The following is a 20,388-nucleotide window of genomic DNA, read 5'->3' on the forward strand; positions in this document are numbered from 1 at the left end:
CTTACCTTACCAGCCCCCAGCAGGGAATGGCCAGTTTTTCATTCACAACCAAATCACAACTAGTCCAGGATGCATCCTCCCAATATGCAAGGAGTGGTCTTGGTCTGATTGTTCTGAGATCAAGGCCACCTTCTCCATATATAAGGGCTAAAATCATACATGAAGGTGAGTGTTTTATGTACATACTAGAGGCCTGGTGCACAAAATTCATGCACTCAGGTCCGGGGGGGTGGTCCCCTCAGCCCAACCTATGCCCTTTCACAGCCCAGGATCCACCGCTGCACTCTTCAGCTGTGAGCCTGGCTCAGGGTTTGTGGCTGAGCAGCGCTCCCCCTGTGGGAGTGCACTCACCACCGGGGGCAACTCCTGCATTGAGCGTCTGCACCCTGGTGGTCAGTGCGCATCATAGCAACCAGTTGTTCTGCCGTTCAGTCTATTTGCATATTAACCTTTTATTATATAGGATTAGGTGGTGGCCATTCCTTTACAAATAGCTATAACTGTGAAGTGAATCTGGTGGCAAAGTTGAAGTATACTTGGTAAATATTCAGTGAATATTTTTGTAATGTTAAAAGTATTAGAAGTTACATACTATATTTATGGTAGTTTTATAATAGTACCTATATCTACCTTATAGGTTGTTATATTAATTGACATAATATATGTAAAGTATAAAATACAATGGCTAGACTTCAGTAAATCTTTAAAAATGTAACCTGTTATAAGGAAAACTATGATGAAATGCATTGGGAATAGTTATTTGAAAAAATATCAGTATAGAATGGATGCTATGACAGAATATATTCTGTTATAGTCTGTCATTTTAAACTTTTAGATTGAATTAAAAGGTTAGTTAACTTGAATGCTAACTGAATAAGTCTCACTGGAAATCTTTTTACATTTGAAACTAAGTTGTTGAAAATTCCCTTAATATTTACTACAATTTTGTATTGCTTTCTAGAGTAGAGTCCATAAATATATTTTACTTTATTTGATTCTTAAGGGTCATTTATTTGCTTATGATTATCCGTCTGAGACTCTCTGACACCCTTGGTAGTTTATCTTCACTTTTCATCATTTTTTCTACTTTATGTTAATGGTTAGCATATCTTCTGTCCTAAACGGCACAAAGTAAATATTAAGTAAATATCACTGAAGAGCACTGACTCCAATATACATCTTCCAGTCTGTGAAGTCAGTTTTTCTTGTCTATTTTTCGGTAATTGTGGAGCAAACAAAGTGGGAATCAGCCCTCTGATAAATTAAAAATTATTCCGATTCTAACTAGTTACAGTTACAACTTTCAGTTACAGTTATAGCTCTCTAGTAATTTATGCATTTCACTGAAACATGGATATGTTTGTGCCCCACCCCATGATGTAATTATGATTCGGACCTACAAGCAAGATTCCCCATTTTTTTCCTAGGAAAAAATAGCACTCCTTCTTAACTGCAAATGAACAGATCTCAAACTTTAGTTCTTCTGCTGTTTCAGAGGTGAAACCATAAAGAGAATTGAAACAAATATATATTTACAGGTTATTGTCTTCTATGTACTGATTTTTTTACACTCCATCTTATTGTGGTTACTTATTAAGAAAAATTCGGAGTGCTTTTTCTGGCTGCAACCATGAAGGGGCAGAAGAGAAGAAAAGAAGGTTCCTGCTACGCCAGAAACCCTTAAGAAAAAGCAAAGGAACTTGGCAGAGCTGAACATCAAGCACCTGAGAAACAAGTTTGCCCAAAAGCTGCTTCGAAAGGCAAGGAGGAAGGTTATTATGAAGAAGCTAGCCCTGGCCAGTGTGGCTCAGTTGGTTGGAGCTTCATCTGGTACACTGAAAAGTCGTGATTCGATTCCCTATAAGGGCACATACCTAGGTTACAGGTTTGATCCCTGGTCAGCTGTGTATGGGAGGCAACCTATATATGTTCTCTCTCACATCGATGTTTCTCTCTCCCTCCCTCTCTCTCCTCCCCTCTCTCTAAAAATCAATGAACGTGTCCTCCAATGCGGACAAAAAAAGGAATAAAAGCTAAAACACTATCACAAGGAATACAGGCAGATGTACACAACTGAGATTAGGACATCAAGAAAGCTGGCGTTTGTCCTCAGGATCAGTGGGATCAGTGGTGTGAGCCCAGAAGTTGGAAAGGTGCTGCACCTTTGCCAGATCTCCAGTGGCACCTTTGTTAAGCTCCGCAAGGCTTCAATGAACACGCGGAGGATTGTGAAACCATGTATTGCATGGGGTACCCGAACCTGAAGTCAGTAAATGTATTGATCTCCAGGCATGGTTCTGGCAAAAGCAACAAAAGGCAAATTGCCCCAACAGAACACAGTGATTGCTCCATCTTTTGGTAAATACAGCATCATCTACATGGAGAATCTGACTCGTGAGATCTATGCTGCTGGAAAATGCTTCAAAGAAGCAAACAACTTCCTGTGGCCCTTCAAATTATCTTCCAAGAGCTAGAATGAAGAAAAAGGCCACCCATTTTGTGGAAGGTGGAAACGCTGACAACAGGGAAGATCAGCTCAATAGACTTATTAGAAGAATGGACTAAGATATCAACCATGGTTATTTTTGTAATCTGGCCAGTTAATAAACAGTGAGTGCTTTAAAATTGGGGGTGGAGGGAGAGAGAGAGAGGAATTCAGACATACCTTCAGAATGGCTTTAATTCCTTTCTGTGAAGTAATCTTTATATTTTACATATTCACATGATAGAATTCTAATCTTTAGCCCTAACGTTATGTATGGTTAAATGGGAGAGGCCTCTGTTTATACTTGGTTTAAAAACTTAGGTGCAAAATGGTTACTTATCTCCTTTTCTCTATCTGTGCTTCTCTTTTATTTTTGCCTGTGAATTTATAACTGTCAAGTTATTCCATGAAGATGGGAATATTGAGCTATTTGAATGAATGTCAATATTTTTGTTAAGTCGAGGAAAAGGTTTTTCCTATACTGACACATGCCTTAAAATGGGAGAAAGAAAAGGGCCTGATTTTGTTTCAAAGTTGCGGTTATAGATCTTTTTTGACAAAAGTGGTAATTTATTTCTCCAGTAGATGGCGCAAGCATTCCCTGAAAATAGAAAATATTTTTGTCTGGACTAAAGAAAGTAGAGAACTTGGTAATAAAGGTAGCACTGTTTAAGCAGTAGTAAGTAATCTTAAAGACATTTCCTTTTAAAAGAAATGTAAGAAGAAGAGGTTAAAAGAAGGTGAAGTCACAGTTCACTTTGCACATATCAAACTTGTCAAGACATTTTATCAAATTAATGCAGAAAAACTTTAATGTTTAGTCGTGTATAAATAATCAAAGGTATATCACTACGGTCAATTTTAACTAAAAATATCTGAGGCTTGAAATTCTGAATATGTTTTGAAAATGATAACGGTTATTTCTGTTGATTACCTTGGTTTCATTTTTTCTTTGTTTCCTGCATTTATAGGCAGAAGCATTGTGAATATAGTTTAATAGATAGATAGATAGATAGATAAATGGAATTCTTATTTTTTAACACCAGCAGTGATTATAATTGGGTTTGAAATTACAGATTATTTTTTAATATATTTTTATTGTTGATAGTATTACAGATATCTCCCATTTTCCACCCTTTTCCCCACTTTTCCCCTCTCATGAATTCTTAATCTTTAAGTTAAAGGAGAGAGAGAAACATTTTATAAGCCTAATGAATTCCAGCCTGATTGTATATGCGCCCCTCATTACTATTGCCTTTATGTATTTTGCTCTTCATTCTCCTTCAAATAAGTAAATGTGTGGGAAAAAGAAACTGGTCATCAAAGTACACTTTCCTATAGTGGTCTGGAATGTTTGCCTGGTTGATAAATAGTAATTTCTTAAGAACCGAAGGAATTCAGTAGCTGGGAAACAAAATGTATACTCAATAGAAATATTACTTTTATCTGATGAATGAGAAGAACTAGTTGTAACTGGTGTGTTATCATAGTTATGCTTATTTTAGAAAAAGATACCCTCAAAGTTTTGCCCCATGGTTTGGAAGGTTCTTTTTTCTAAATGGATAAAGTCGAAAAATTACTGCCACTCCAAGCTTTCCAAAGACTCCTTTAAATTTGTTGGATTGAAATATTTCTGGAATGTTACACTACTAATATAATGATAATGATGATGATGGTAACGATGCCTTGATTTATATTGTGCTTTATAGTTTCAAAGGCTCTTCCACATATATTATTTCAGTAGATTTTTGTAATGACACCACATATTATAGTCAGAGCAAATGTTGCTATTGCTATTTTACAGATGAAAAATGTCAAAGCCACATTGGGCACATAGCAGTTAAAAGTTAAAGGGACTCGAGAGAATCATTCCTTTGTGTTTTTGTTCTTTGTTTTTCTTTGTTCTCTCCCCCCTCCTCCAGCCCCCCCCCCCATCATTTTCACTATTTCATCTCTATTTTGGAAAAGTACTTATTCTGCACCTCCAGTGTATGCTTTCATGCGGAGGGACATCCATGACAGTAATACCCCTGGCTTCTCTTCCCGCTCTGTCCTCCCCTCCTCCCCCCCCCCATTTTTTTTAAACATATCTGGTTGATTAGCTTGAGAGCAGGAACTGGGCATGCATAGGTCAGCCCTTCCCTCTCTGTCCCTTGAAGGTGAGTTGTCCATAGGGAGCACCTGCTCTCTGCTTCGCCCCGCATGCTATGCCTCAGCATCAGGACCTCCACGTGGGCAGGCCTATCCTATTTGGCCCTGTCTGTGACTGGAGTGGGGAAAGTATGTCTGAGGATAATACTGACCCTAGTAAAGGAGCCTCCTCCTTACAGAAGGAAACACTCTTCAGTATTGTCTTTATAAGGTAACTAGAGGCCCATGCACAGATTCGTGCACCGGTGGGGTCCTTTGGTTTGGCCTGCAGGGATCGGGCCAAAACTGGCTCTCTGATCCCCCAAGGGGTCCCAGATTGCAAGAGGCACAGGCCAGGCCAAGGACCCCACCGGTGCACGATCGGGGCCGGGGAGGGACCACAGGAGGGCTCCAGGGCGTGTCCGGCCCATCTCGCCCAGTACCAATCGACCAGACCCCAGCAGCAAGCTAACCTACTGGTCGGAGCATCTGCCCCCTGGTGGTCAGTGCGCATCATAGCGACTGGTCAAACGAACGGTTATTAGGACACTTAGCATATTAGGCTTTTATTTCATAGGATGTTTTAGCCTCTTGTTAACTCTTTTGTCTTTAGCCAACTGTTTAGAACTTAGGTAGAGAAAAGAGGTCTTAAAGTATTGAGCCTCCTCAGAGATTCCAACAATATTTCTATGTCAGAAAGGTTTTTTTTGTTTGTTTACTTTTTATATTTTTATTGACTTCAGAGAGGAAGGGAGAGGGAGAGAGATATAGAAACATCAGTGATGAGAGAGAATCATTGATCGGCTGCCTCCATGTCCCCCACAGGATCAAGCCCACAACCGCAACCCGGGCATGTGCCCTTGACCGGAATCGAACCTGGGCCAATGCTCTATCCACTGAGCAAAACCAGCCAGGGCATGTCAAAAAGTTTTTTTAAAAATGAATATTAGTGAGGATTATAATAGCTGGTGGCATTTTGAGATCTTTAGGCATAAAATGTATCCCATTTCATTTGGACTTAAAAGGCCCTTGTGCTACTGTGACCTTGGGGCTATTTTCAGCTCTGGGTCAAAGGGTCTCGTCTAAAGCGCCGCTCGTCCCTTTTTCAGATACTGGGGTGGTTTGTGGCTTGGACTCCTAACATCTACCTGTTCCTGCTTTCGTAGGAGTCACTTTGTGCTTCCTTTATGCTGTTAAATATCCCTCCATTCTAAGTTAAACTTTAGGATACCATTCTGCTGCCAAAACTATTTGAATACTCTTGATGAAATAAATGTAAATACACCAACTTTATGGGAAATCTGAAGTCTATAACAAGGTTTTTGCTGTTATCTTTATATATAGTATACACATTTTTGCTAGAGTTTACCTTCTTCATCATGTTTTTATTGTGATTGCTCCTCATGACAAAACTAGGAACAGCCACTTAGTCATTCCAAAAAATGTTTGTGGAATATCTGCTCTCTAGAGGTACGGTGCCAGAATAGAGCGGTGAGTCAACTATGGCCCTTGCCTTCACAGATTAGGGCCTTGTGCTGGATTTGATGTTAGTCCAGTGTGCCATGCCATAGCCCGTGGCTCTGGAGACATGTCCACATCTTACCCAATACATGTAACAAGGAAATGTGTTCTTATTGGGGATGTCAGAGAGGGCTTCTCTGAGAAAGTGATTGCTGAAATGAGGAGTAGGAAGAAATTGGAAATGTGTGATTCAAGTATTAAATTTAACTTGCTGGAAAAGGATGAAATTGTAAGACGTGCGGGACCGATGGGGTAAGATAGACGGCACACCAACAATTAGAAGAGCCATGAGAACTCTGCGTATTTCTGTAAAGGAAAGCTTGGTGTCAAAGTAAGCCAAGAAAATTACCAGGATCTCAGCAAAGGCGATGTTCACAGATGTGAGCAATCAAAGAAATGTCTGTGACCAACTAACATGTCCAGAATTCAGAAACAGAGCATCAGAGAAAGATTAGCAAGAACAAGAGCAAAGCTGGGTCTTCAGCCCGGCGTATTGAGCTGCTCGTCAGAACAGCCACTTACGTACTTACTACAAGGGTGAAGGACAGGAACGGAGACATAGAGGCCAACGCGCAAGGTCAGAGCTGGAATGATGGCAAGGGGGTCTCACTGCTCAGTCTCTGGGGCCTTCAACCAGATCTCCACCCTCCTTGGATACAGACAAGATTGGTACAAAGCATAAAATTGAGTGTTCAAGTGACAGTTCAGATAGAAGAAGGCTGTTGGGGAAGAGAATCTGTGAAACATGCTGGTCACTGGGAGAAATTCAAATACCTTGGAAAATAACTCACATGACAATAGTTCCTTTAAATGTGGGCTAACCAGTTTGTTTCTAAATCTCAGCGCCCTCCAAAAATGTCCTTGTTAATTAACTAAGATCAGAGAGGGGCATTACAGAGGCCTTTCCAGAATCATACATGATCCATGATGGTTAGAATTCAAATTTTACATAAAAAACTTTTTTCCCCCCAAACATAAATCTTTATAGATCCTTAGTGAAATGAAGTGAGAAGTGAAGAAGATATTTAATTATGATTGGGATATTAGTTAGTTCCTAACAGAATGTAAAAACTCAGTCATATCATTTTACTGCTTAAAGACTCATTAGTTGTCATCTAATCCTGCTAATTGCCTGAAGTGTAGGCGAGAGAACATTGTTCCTACAAGACCGTCTGTGAAAAAGATTCTATGATTTTGGAGACACTGTTCTCCCCACCCACCCCCACTCCTCAGCATCTTCTTGTCCAGATCATTTGCAGGCTCTTGCAAGTCCTCACATAGAGACTTTAGCTTTGGTTAGCTCAGTATTTCTCACATTTGCCCACCAGTCCCATTCTTTTTCTGCCAAATACTTCCTTGTATCCAGATGTTCCAAGACACACAGTGAACAACATTGAATCCCAAATGACCTTCTCAATGATTTTCTTTTTAGCATAGATATAGTTTACAAAATGGGCATCTTATGTATATATTTCACTTGAATTTATCCTAAATATGAAGATGGTATGATAGTACCTCCATTAGTAGATAAGGCAACTGAGGTCTAAATTATTTGTGTTAACTCAGGATTACCCATCTACACTAATAAAAGAGAAACATGGTAATTAGCGTATGACCGCTACCCTTCCCATTGGCTAATCAGCATATCCTTATGCAAATTAACTGTCAGCCAAGATGGCGGCCGGCAGCCAGGCAGCTGGAAGCGAACATGAGGCTTGCTTGCTCCAGGGACTGCGGACTCCAACGTTCCCCGCCTCACTTGCTGGCCTCTCAGCTGCAACTCTAAGCAACTATGTACTATGTTGCAAATATAGAAGCTAAACAAAACCCCAGAAACCGGCTTTCAGTCAGCCCCGGACCGCAACATTGTATCGATGTTTTCAGCAGCGAGGCCTCAGAGCTAAAGTTGGCCCAGAATAAAAAAAAAAAGAAAAAGAAAACAAGGAGCGGTTGGGAGCTTTTAGTCACTCGCCAACCGGAAAACAGCCCTCAGCCCATCAGCCAGCCTGGCCAGGCACCCCAGTGGGGACCCCCACCCTGATCCAGGACACCCTTTAGGGCAAACCAGCCGGCCCCCACCCATGCACCAGGCCTCTATCCTATATAGTAAAAGGGTAATATGCCTCCCGGCACCGGGATCAGCAGAGCAGCGAGGCTCCTGGCACCGGGATCAGCGTGACAGTGGCGGCGCCCCAACCCCCTGATCAGCCCTGCTCTGTGGGTGATAGAGGGTGGCACCCCAACCCCCCTCCACGGGCCTTGCTCTGTGTGTGACAGGGTAGAGCCATAACCTCCCCATTGGCCCTGCCCTGAGTGTGACAGGATGCAGCGCCCCAACCCCCTGATCCGCCCTGCTCTGTGGGTGACAGGGGGCGGTGCCCCAACTCCCCTATCGTCCCTACTCTGAGTGACAGGGGTGAGCTCCTCAACCCCCTGATCGGCCCTGCTCTGTGTGTGACAGGGGGCAGCGCCCGACCCTCTGATCGGCCCTGCTCTGTGCGTGACAGGGGGTGGGCGCCACAACCTCCTCATCGACCCTGCCTTGAGTGTGACAGGGGGCTGTGCCCAAACCCCCCCAATCGGCCCTACCCTGAGGGTGACTGAGGGTGGCATCGCAACCTTCCCGATCCGCCCTGCTCTGTGCATGACGGGGCGGCGCCCCAACTCCCCAATTGGCCCTGCTCTGAGCCTGACCAGGGGCTGCACTTAGGGATTGGGCCTGCCCTCTGCCACCCGGCAGCAGGCCTAAGCCAGCAGGTCGTTATCTCCCGAGGGGTCCCAGACTGCGAGAGGGCACAGGCCTGGCTGGGGGACCCCCCTCCCCCCCCCCCGCGAGTGCACAAATTTTTGTGCACTGGGTGTCTAGTGTTATATATAATGTTTAACAATGTTTGATCATTTTGCTTTTGCTTGGGAATGTTGTGGCCCAAAAGGGAATGCGTTTTCTTTAGTCAGTATTATATACTTGGATACATATATAAAAGCTTTTGCTGAAACTTTTGTTTTATCATTACCAGCCCGATTACATTTTCAGGAAGAGGAAAGCGTAGTGGGATATCTTACACAAATATCTAGGGTTGTTAAATGGATTATTTCAGTTTAAATCTTTACGGTGCCCAAGAGCTTTTGAAAAGTGGAGTGGAGTGTCCTTCCCTTTGAAAAGTATCGTAGCCGGAACCCCAGGGTTCAGGTCTGGGCAGCCTCTCCCCCCTCTTCCTAGGGGATGTAGCATAGACTTGATTCTATGCAAGTCTTCCTGGTTGGGGTAGGTTGCTTAATGTATTCTTGGGATATTTCCCCCTCTTATCCTCTTCTGAAACATTTTGTAAGCAGCTTGGAAAGTCCTCTAACTTTCTCACACTTTTAAGAAATCAGTGAAGCTTCTGCAGATTCAAAAAAGATATCACCATATTTTGAAGAACATTTAAACTGAGGAGACACATGAAACCATGCTTTACAAAACTAGAATGATATCCTACGTAGTTGTATAACTTTGCAAACACCACTGTTGATGACATCATGAACCGTTACAAAGTATATATTAGGGCACTTTTTCGAGATGTGAAAGAAGGCTGACCAGTTATCAAAGGTAAATGTAGGAAAAACTTCCTTGTTAATAAGAGAGTTCTCTGTGAAGTTTGATTTAGTTGGATTCTTTGGCTTGTGTTTAGCTATTCATAGAACCACGTTCATGGTTTCCACTTCAGTTTTGTTTCTAGGTGGCAGTGCATTGGACGTCAGAACTCCCCCTCTCAGAAGGACCAGTTGTAGTTCTCGGTGTCTGATCTGGGATGGAGTGAGGGTTTATGGCCTTCTCAGCTTAGCGGTTTGCGGCTGTTCATATTTTAGATTGTACAGTGCAAGCCAGTTTTTAAGAGCGTCTTTACACCTTAGACCAGGGGTGGGCAAACTTTTTGACTCAAGGGCCACAATGGGTTCTTAAACTGGACCGGAGGGCTGGAACAAAAGCATGGATGGAGTGTTTGTGTGAACTAATATAAATTCAAAGTAAACATCATTACATAAAAGGGTACGGTCTTTTTTTTTTAAGTTTTATTCATTTCAAACGGTCCGGATCCGGCCCGTGGGCCGTAGTTTGCCCACGGCTGCCTTAGACTGTTACACTTAATCTGAGATTTAACTCAGATTAAACTAGCAGACGATAGGATTTAGGAAACGAAGGGGTGACAATGTTTATATTATTGAGTCTAAAAAGTGATACAAAAAATGAGTGGAGAACTCTACATTTTACTGAAGTTTGCTTTTATAAATCTCCTGTTTATACAGCACATTCATTTTAATTTCTTGCTCAACAATAGGAGCTTCTGAATTTTCTTCATTCATAATTTCCCTCAAACAGTACATAACTATTTTGCTGATGATTCTGTTTTTGCATCCCCCCACCCACCTCTGTACTCTTTCCCATAAGAATTCAGGAAGTAGAAAAAGCCAACTGCGAAATATTTACTTCTAGGTTTCTTAATGCCCAGGTTGCACTGTTGTCTGGAATCAAACGGTTTCTTTTTCTCATCCTTAGCTGAAAACAAAAACAAACAAACAAACAAAATGTCTTAATCTTATGGGGTTAAATAAAAGAGAGAAGGTAGTGCAAGGAAGAGTCCCTTTATGCAAGCAGCGGAGGGCTGCAGGGATGACTGAAAGTGCCTGAGGGCATTTGGTCCCTATCGGTTTTCACATCGATGCAGTGGTGCCCGCAGATAGCCTGTATTGTTGTCAGTTAAATGGGATCATGAGTGTCTGAAAGGTGTTTGAGAATGAACTGAAAATCATTTTCACAAGTGGATGATTACTTCTGCCACATGTTAACCGAACTCTATCAGAATGGCCCAGATTCTTGAGCCTACATTAATTGCTCTTTCAACCTTGACTGAGGTTTCTCTTTAAGAAAGCCCTTTCCAGGACGAAACTACTCTATATATTGATTTTTTTTCCCTTTCTGTATTTTTCCTTGAGAAATGAAGGCTTGTAGGAGAAAAGGCTTTATCATTCAACATGTAGATTGATCATTCCAGTTCTTTGAATTAAAAGGTAGACTCATAAGTCATCTGCCAAAAGTAATAGTCCTTTTTTCAAACACAGAGTAATTCCCCTATTCTGCATAAAATTATGTTTTTCAAATATTCATTAGTGATGGTTTTTCATCATAAAGTAAAACCATGAACTCTCACAGCATGGACTCGGTGCAAATAAATTGTCATACTCTCTTTTCTATTAGAAGAGTAGGCCACCACTCTAATAACAACTGAAGTATAATATTTAGTAATATGCTTGCAAATTTTTGTTGTGTGGAAGTATTCTTTTTTTATTGTTTAAAGTATTGCAAATAATAGTACATATGTCTCCTTTTTTTCCCCATTGACCTTCCCCCGGCTTTTCCTACCCTCATCACCCCCTGCACCTCTAGTGTCTTGTGTCCATTGGTTATGCTTATACTAGAGGCTCAATGCACGAAAATCGTGCAAAAGTAGGCCTTCGCAGCCCCGGCTTCATCCAGAAGGTCCTCTGGACGGTTGTTTCACTGTTCGGTCGATTTGCATATTATGCTTTTATTGTTATAGATGCATGCATACAAGTCCTTCAGTTGATCTCTTATCTCCCCCACCAACCCTCCCCAGCCTTCCCGCTGTAGTTTGACAGTCTGTTCGATGCTTCTTTGCCTCTGTATCTATTTTTGTTCATCAGTTTATAATGTTCTTTATATTCCACAAATGAGTGAGATCATGTGGTATTTTTCTTTCTCTGACTGGCTTATTTCACTTCCATAATGCTCTCCAGTTCCATCCATGCTGTTGCAAATGGTAAGAATTCCTTCTTTTTTACAGCAGCATAGTATTCCATTGTGTAGATGTACCATCATTGTTTTTTAATACACTCATCTGCTGATGGGCACTTAGGCTGTTTCCAAGTCTTAGCTATTGTACATTGTGCTGCTATGAACATAAGGGTGCTTATGTCCTTTCTAATTGGTGTTTCTGTTTTCTTGGGATATATTGATATTCCTAAAAGTGGTATTACTGAGTCAAATGGCAGTTCCATTTTTAATTTTTTGAGGAAACACAATACTGTTCGCCACAGTGGCTGAACCAGTCTGCATTCCCATCAGCAGTGCAAGAGGGTTCCTTTTTCTCTGCATCCTCTCCAGCACTTGTCATTTGTTGATTTGTTGATGATAGCCATTCTGACAGGTGTGAGATGGTACTCATTGTTGTTTGATTTGCATCTCTCAGATGATTAGTGACTTTGAGCATGTTTTCATGTGTCTCTTGGCTTTCTGAATGTCCTCTTTCTAAAAGTGTCTATTTAGGTCCTTTGCCCATTTTTTTTATTGGATTATTTTCCTTTTGTTAAGTTGTATGAGTTCCCTGTAAATGTTGGAGATTAAATCCTTATTGGAGATAAGATTGGCAAATATGTTCTCCCATGCAGTGGGTTTTCTTATTGTTTTGTTGATGGTTTCTTTTGCTGTGCAGAAGCTTTTTATTTTGGTGTAGTTCCATTTGTTTATTTTCCCCTTAGTTTCCATTGCCCTAGGAGCTGTATCAGTAAAGATATTGCTAAAACATATGTCTGCTATTTTGGTGCCTATGGCTTCTTCTAAGGTTTTTATGGTTTCTCATCTTAGATTTAAGTCCTTTATCCATTTTGAGTTTATTTTTGTGTATGGTGTAATTTGGTGGTCTAGTTTCATTTTTTTTTCATGTATCTGTCCAAATTTCCCAACACCATTTATTGAAGAGACTATCTTGACTCCATTGTATGCTCTTGCCTCCTTTGTCAAATATTATTAATTGAGCATAATGGCTTGGGTCGATCTGGGTTCTCTATTCTGTTCCACTGGTCTATATGTCTGTTCTTGTGCCAGTACCAGGCAGTTTTGAGAGCAGTAGTTTTGTAGTATAGCTTGATATCTGGTATTGTGATCCCTCCAACATTTTCTTCTTTCTCAAGATTGCTGCAGCTATTCGGGGTCTTTTTTTATTCCACATGAATTTTTGGAGAGTTTCTTCTAGGTCTTTGAAGTATGCATTGGTATTTTAATGGGGATTGCATTGAATTTATAGATTGCTTTGGGTAGTAAGGACATTTTAATGATGTTGATTCTACCAATCCATGAACATGGTACATTCTTCCATTTGTTCATGTCATCTTCTATTTTTTCAGCGCCCTGAAATTTTCTGAGTACAGGTCCTTTATCTCCTTCATTAAATTTATTCCAAGGTATCTTTTTTAAAAATATATTTTATTGATTTTTTTACAGAGAGGAAGGGAGAGGGATAGAGAGTTAGAAACATCGATGAGAGAGAAACATCGATCAGCTGCCTCCCACTGGGGATGTGCCCGCAACCAAGGTACATGCCCTTGACCTTAATCGAACCTGGGACCCTTAAGTCCGCAGGCCGATGCTCTATCCACTGAGCCAAACCGGTTAGGGCTATTCCAAGGTATCTTAATGTTTTTGTTGCAATGGTAAATGAGATTGCTTTTTTAGTTTCTCTTTCTTTGAGTTCATTATTGGTGTATAGAAAAGCCATAGACTTCTGGGTGTTAATTTTGTATCCTGTTACATTGCCAAATTCATTTATTAAGTCTACTAGTTTTTTGATGGAGTCTTTGGGGTTTTCTATGTACAATATCTGCAAATAAGGACAGTTTTACTTCTTCTTTTCCAATTTGGATGCCTTTTATTTCTTATTCTTGTCTGATCATAATGGCTAGTACTTCCAGTACTATGTCAAACAGGAGTGGTGAGAGTGGGCATCCCTGTCTTGTTCCTGTTCTTAGGGGAAATGATTTTAGTTTTTGCCCATTGAGTATGATGTTGTCTGTGGGTTTGTCATATATGGCTTTTATTATGTTGAGGTATGATCCTTCTCTTCCCACCTTGCTGAGAGTTTTTATCAAGAAAGGGTATTGGATTTTGTCAGATGCTTTTTCTGCATCAATGGATATGATTATATAGTTTTTATCTCTCAGTTTGTTTATGTGGTGTATCACGTTTATTGATTTGTGGATATTGTACCATCTTTGCATCCCCAGAATAAATCCCACTGCTTAGTCATGGTTTATGATCTTTCTAATGTATTGCTGGATTTGATTTGCTAGAATTTTATTCAGAATTTTGGCGTCTATGTTCATGAGGGATATTGGCCTGTAATTCTCTTTCTTTGTATTGTCTTTATCTGGTTTTGGGATAAGGGTAATGCTGGCTTCGTAGAAAGAGCTTGAATTTTTTGGAATAGTCTGAGGAAGATAGATAGGTTTTATTTCTTTTTTGAATGTTTCATAAAACTCCGCTGTGAAGCCATCTGGTCCATGGCTTTTATTTGTTGGAAGTTTTTTGATTACTGCTTCAATTTCCTCCATAGATATCGGCCTATTTAGATTTTTTGATTCCTCCAGGTTGAGTTTTGGAAGGTCATATTTTTCTAGGAATATGTTCATTTTTTCTAAGTTGACCAGTTTGTTGGAATTGAGTTGCCCATAGTATTTTTTTATGATTCTTCGTATTTCTGTGGAGTCTGTTGTTATTTCGCCGCTTTCGTTTCTGATGTTGTTTATTTGGGTCCTCTCTCTTTGCTTCTTAGTGAGCCTGGCTAGAGGTTCATCAATCTTGTTTATCCTTTCAAAGAACCAGCTCTTGGTTTCATTGATCTTTTGTATTGTTTTTTTGGTCTCTATGTCATTTATTTCCACTCTGATCTTTATTATCTCCTTCCTTTTGCTCACTCTGGGCTTTTCTTGTTGCTCTTTCTCTAATTCTTCAAGTTGCAGATTTAGATGGTTTATTACCATTTTTTTCTTGTTTTTTTGAGGTAGGCTTGTAATGCTATGAACTTCCCTCTCATGACTGCTTTCACTGTGTCCCAAAGATTTTGGATTGTTGTGTTTTCAGTGTCATTTGTTTCCAATTTCTTCTTTGATCTCTTTGGTAACCCACTCATTGTTTAATAGTATGCTATTCAGCCTCCAAGTTTTTGAACTTTTGTGATTGTTTTTATTGTAGTTAATTTCTAATTTTGTGCCATTGTGGTCTGAGAAGATGCTTGATATGATTTCAATCTTCTTGAATTTGGAGAGACTTTGCCTGTGTCCCAATATGTGGTCTATCTTTGAAAATGTCCCATGTGAGCTTGAGAAGAATGTATATTCTGTAGTTTTGGGGTGGGATATTCTAAAGATATCAATTAAGTCCATCTAATCTAGTAAGTCTTTTAGGATTGCTGTTTCTTGGCTAATTTTTTGTCTAGAGGATTTATCCAGTGATGTTAATGGGGTATTAAAATCTCCTACTATGATTGTATTGCTGTCAGTCTCTCCTCTGACATCTTCCAGAAGCTTTTTTATGTATTTGGGTGCTCCTGCATTGGGTGCATATATGTTTACCAGAGTTATATCCTCTTGTTGTATCCACCCCTTTAGAATTATGAAGTGGCCTTCCTTGTCTCTTTTATGGTCTTCACTTTGAGGTCTATTTTGTTAGATATAAGTATTGCTACCCCAGCTTTTTTTTTTCATCTCCATTTGCCTGATAGATATTTTTCCATCCCTTCACTTTGTCTGTTGAGTCCCTTGTTCTGAGGTGGGTCTCCTGTAGACAGCATATATATGGGTCATATTTTCTTTTTCTTTTCTTTTTAATATTTTTATTGCTTTCAGAGAGGAAGGGAGAGGGAGAGAGAAAAATAGAAATATCCATGATGAGAGAGAAACACTGATCGGCTGCCTCCTGCATGCCCCCTACTGGGGATCAAGCCTGCAACCTGAGCAGGTGCCCTTGACCAAATCGAACCTGGGACCCTTCAGTCCGCAGGCCGATGCTCTATCCACTGAGTCAAATAGGCCAGGGCTGGGTCATGTTTTCTTATCCATTCAGTCACTCGATGTCTTGATTGGAGCATTTAATCCATTTACGTTTAATGTTTATTATTGATAGATACTTGTTTGTAGCCATTTCTGTGCTTTATGCCTGTGTTCCTCCCTTTCTGTTTCTTCTTTTTATAGCATTCCTTTTAGCATTTCTTGCATTGCTGACTTGATAGTGATAAACTCTCAGCATTTTTTTGTTCGCAAAGCTCCTGATTTCCCCTTCAATTTTGATTGATACTCATGCTGGATAGCGTATTCTTGGATTCAGTCCTTTGCTTTGCATCACTTTGTATATTTCATTCCATTCCCTTCTAGTTTGGTGTGTTTCTGTTGAGAAATCATTTGATAATCTGATGGGGGATCCTTTGTAGGTAACTCTGTCTCTCTCTTGCAACCTTTAAGATTCTCTCTTTGTCGTTGACATTTGCCATTGTGTCTTAGTATGGTTCTTTTGGGATTCATCTTGCATGGAACTCTCTGTACTTGTGCAACTTTTTTCTTCCCCATATCAGGGAAGTGTTCTGTAATTATTTCTTCAAATAGATTCTCTAATCCTTGCTGCTCTTCTTGTCCTTCTGGCAGCCCTATTATGTTACTTCGTTTCATGTTGTCCCAAAGCTCCCTTAGCCTCTCCTACTGCTTTTTAATGTTTTTCTCCAATTGGTGTTCAGATTGGGCTTGTTTTCTCTTGTATCTTCTAATTCACTAATTCTGTCCTCTGCTTCTTCTAGTCTACTGTTGAAACCTTCCATACCATTTTTTATTGTAGCTACATCACTTTTGATTTCTTCCTGATTTTTGCATAGGTTGTTGATTTTCTCATCCATCCAGTTTATGAACTGTATGACCTTTACTCTGAATTATTTTTCTGTCATATTGCATGCCTATTTCACTTATTTCCTTTCTTGGCGATTCCTATTTTTCTTTCCTCTGGGGATTATTTCGTTGTCTCCCCATTCTAACTATCACCAGAAGGTCCAAATGCTGAGTTGCGGGAGCCTGAGCTATGTGCAGTGGGAGTATTGTGCCACCCGAGTGTCGCTTGGTACGTGGCTGCCGTGGGTGTGTGGGAGCCATACACCCGGAGAATCAGAGTCATCAGCGCTCAGTGCAGCCTCATGCACGCACCTAGATCAGGGGTCCTGCCTGCACCATGCTGAAAAAAAGTCCCCACAGGTGTACGCCGAAAATCAGTCTCCTAGAGCATGCCAGGAGTCAGAGACCCCGTGGGCATTCGCCAAGAATCGCGTTTCAGAGTCTCTGTAGCTTGGTGAGGCCCGCGCCATGAATCAGGGGCCCTGTGTGCACGTGCGCCAAGAATTGCAATCACAGGCGCTCAGTGTGCGTGCACTGAGAATCGGATCCTGTGCGTGCATGATGAGAAATGGAGTCCCCATATGTGCGCGCAGTGCTGACTCTCGCACAGAGAATCAGTGTCCCGGTCTGCGTGGGGTGCCGGGTTGCACAGCTGCTCTGTGTCAGCAGGAGGCCCACTCCTGCGCTGGGGGGAATGGACTTCCGAGTGCACGCTGCACCCAGAGTCAAAGTCGCACAGCCGCCCTGTGTAGGCAGGAAGTCTGCTGGCGCAGAACAGGTCTGGCAGGTCCTATGCCGCGACAGCAGGCTGGCAGGGAGGTGGCCGGGATGTCTGGAGTCTTGGTGTCCGTGGGTCTGCAGGTCTTTGTCCCGAGTGGTTGTAGGGTCCAGTCTTGTGTCTGAGACCAGATTGGGTGGTGGTGAGGCTAAGCTAGGGTCCTAGTCGCAAGCAGTCCTGCTCTTCAAGAAGGCGTGGTCTCTGTGGAAGTATTCTTTGAACTATTTTCAAGTTAGAAATGTTGTAAAAGTGCTATTAATGTGTTTGAATAAATGACAGTATTTCATGTTGTCCTTTTTAATTTCAAATATGGCATAAATAGAGAATGTGAGCTGTTTCCTTCCTGAAATAATGTGGGATATATTTTAGTTCCAATATATTGTGTTATAAAGATGAGTTAAATCTTAATTTTTAAAACTAATCAGAAAATGAAATTTCATTAACTTTTGTGATTATATAGTATTTATAGAAAAATGGCTTAATTTGTTAGTAAAACTAATTTCTGAGTTCTTAAAGTAAGACAAATCACAGCATGTTAAATGTGAATCTGTTTTTTAAAAAAAACATATGGAAAGAGGTTCTGTGTAAAAAAAGCACTCAAAATAATTTTATAAGCATTGCAGTGTGAAATGTTATGCAATCTAAATATCTACTGAAATTTAACAAAAACAAGCAAAGTAATTTTTTCTGATTTTTGTTTCGCTGAAGTTTATTTTTACCTAACTTTATTGTACTCAGTAAGTCTATTGTTGAGATCATTTTATTAGAATAACGCATAATTGTAAGGATCAACTTACACCTAAAGAAAAGTTTTCATTCCTGTTGTCAGAACATTCTGGTGCATTTCATAAGGACTCTGCCTTTGTTTTTCCACAAATGAAAACTTTTTGAAGTAATTATGGTAAATGTTCCAGTTGGCTTATTAAGTTAACATAACTTTTTTAAGAATCATGCTGATCCCACAGAGATTGTACACTTTTTCGTGTAAGTGTTGAGATACTCTATAACCATATATAACTCTTGATTTAGAAGGTGAAAAAAATATTCCCTGTTTGCCTTGTCGATAGTAAGTACATTGGCTTGAAGTTTGGCCATAACACAATTCTTTTGTTTTCTCTTTCTCTTCTCTCTTCTCTTGACTTTTTTCCTAACATCATCATACCTGATCTGTTCATTCACATTGTATTTTAAATATGTAATAAAATATCTTAAAATTCAGGTTCTCATCTCTTTGATACTTGAGGATCGAGCATGACCTAAGAATAGTTAGAAATGCTAAAGAGACCGTCACAGGCGGATGAAACATTAATACACATTCAGCTGGCTTTGTGCCTGGTTTCTAGCATTGATTCCTATGTTTCAAATAGAGCAAATAGTGCTCTCCATTAGAAACAACCCTAGAAGAGGGATTAATACTTTAAGATTATTGCTGTGTTTGCACTGATTTATAAAACCAAATGCTTTACGGCTTTGCTCTTCTGCGCTAAATCCGAGCTCTGTGTCAGTGCTGCTAATTTCTTTGTTACCTAATCCTGTGTGAGAAGAGAAGATTTTAAAGTTAAACAGGCATTTTTTTTGTTCAAAGGGAACAACTTCTTAATACCTTACTTAAGTTGGATGTGCTGATGAAAGCAAACACTTTTAAATAGTATCAGAACAATTATTTTTAAATAACTTAAAATACTATAGTTACATGAATGTTGTGATACATTGGAAATATTTCAATGGAAGTGTTATACTTAGTACAAATTAGCGTTGGAAATATGTTGTGTATAACAGAATATCTCTTTTACTCCAGTCAAATAATAATTCTTGGATCCAATTTAACTTTGATTAAGGATTTTTTTTTGTTCCCTTAGGTCCACACTCAAATAGATTAGTTGAAAATATAGTAAAACTAGGATTGTTCCTTAATTTTTCATCCATTTTGTACTTTACTGAAATACTTTGACAAGGATGAGAAAAAAAATGCTGTTTTTAGAACCAGATTTTTTAGGATAATGAAAATGAATAATGTTGAAACACCCACCACAAAAGTAAAAAATAAAAAACTTGTTTTCCTCTTTAAAATAAGATGAAAAAGATTCACAATGCCCATTAGATAATGTTGCTCTCATGCCATGTGATAAAATTTATTTTATTGGATAACATTATAAATTGTCACATAAAACCCAGTTAAATGTGTCATCCAGATTGATTGGTATTTGACAACTCTGATTTATATACCCTTTAAAAAAACCTTTTTTTGTTGTTGTTGTTAATCCTCACCCAAGGATATTTTTTCCTTTGATTTTTAGAGAGAGCGGAAGGGGAGGCAGGAGAGAGGTGAGAGGGAGAGAAACATTGATGTGATAGAGACATAGACCAGTTGCTTCTCACACTTACTTCTGGGGCCCAGGATCAAACCTGCAACCAAGGTACATGCCCTTGACCAGGAATCGAACCTGAGACCCTTTGGTATTTGGGCTGAGGCTCTAACTGTTGAGAAACACTGACCAGGGCAAACTTTGTTGTTTTTATTTAAGTTAATCATTCAATCAAGAGGGCTGAATATATTCAGCCCTAGCCGGTTTGGCTCAGTGGATAGAGTGTCAGCCTGCAGATCAAATGGTCCCAGGTCCATTCTGGTCAAGGGCATGTACCGTGGTTGCAGACTCCTCCCTGGCCCAGGCCCTAGTCAGGGCTCATGCAGGAGGCAACCAATCAATGTGTTTCTCTCACATCGATGTTTCTCTTTGTCTTTCCCTCTCTCTTCTACTCTCCCTAAAAA

At 40.2% G+C, this 20,388-nt stretch overlaps 1 protein-coding gene and 1 pseudogene across 1 annotated transcript in view; both read left to right on the forward strand.

Moving 5' to 3' along the window:
* Window positions 1-20,388, forward strand: part of CADPS2 (calcium dependent secretion activator 2) — a 378,380-nt gene that overhangs the window by 190,743 nt on the left and 167,249 nt on the right.
* Window positions 27-2,565, forward strand: LOC102427961 (annotated as a pseudogene).

Source organism: Myotis lucifugus, unplaced genomic scaffold (assembly GCF_000147115.1).
Source record: "Myotis lucifugus unplaced genomic scaffold, Myoluc2.0 scaffold_73, whole genome shotgun sequence".
In the NCBI taxonomy this organism is placed as follows: domain Eukaryota; kingdom Metazoa; phylum Chordata; class Mammalia; order Chiroptera; family Vespertilionidae; genus Myotis; species Myotis lucifugus.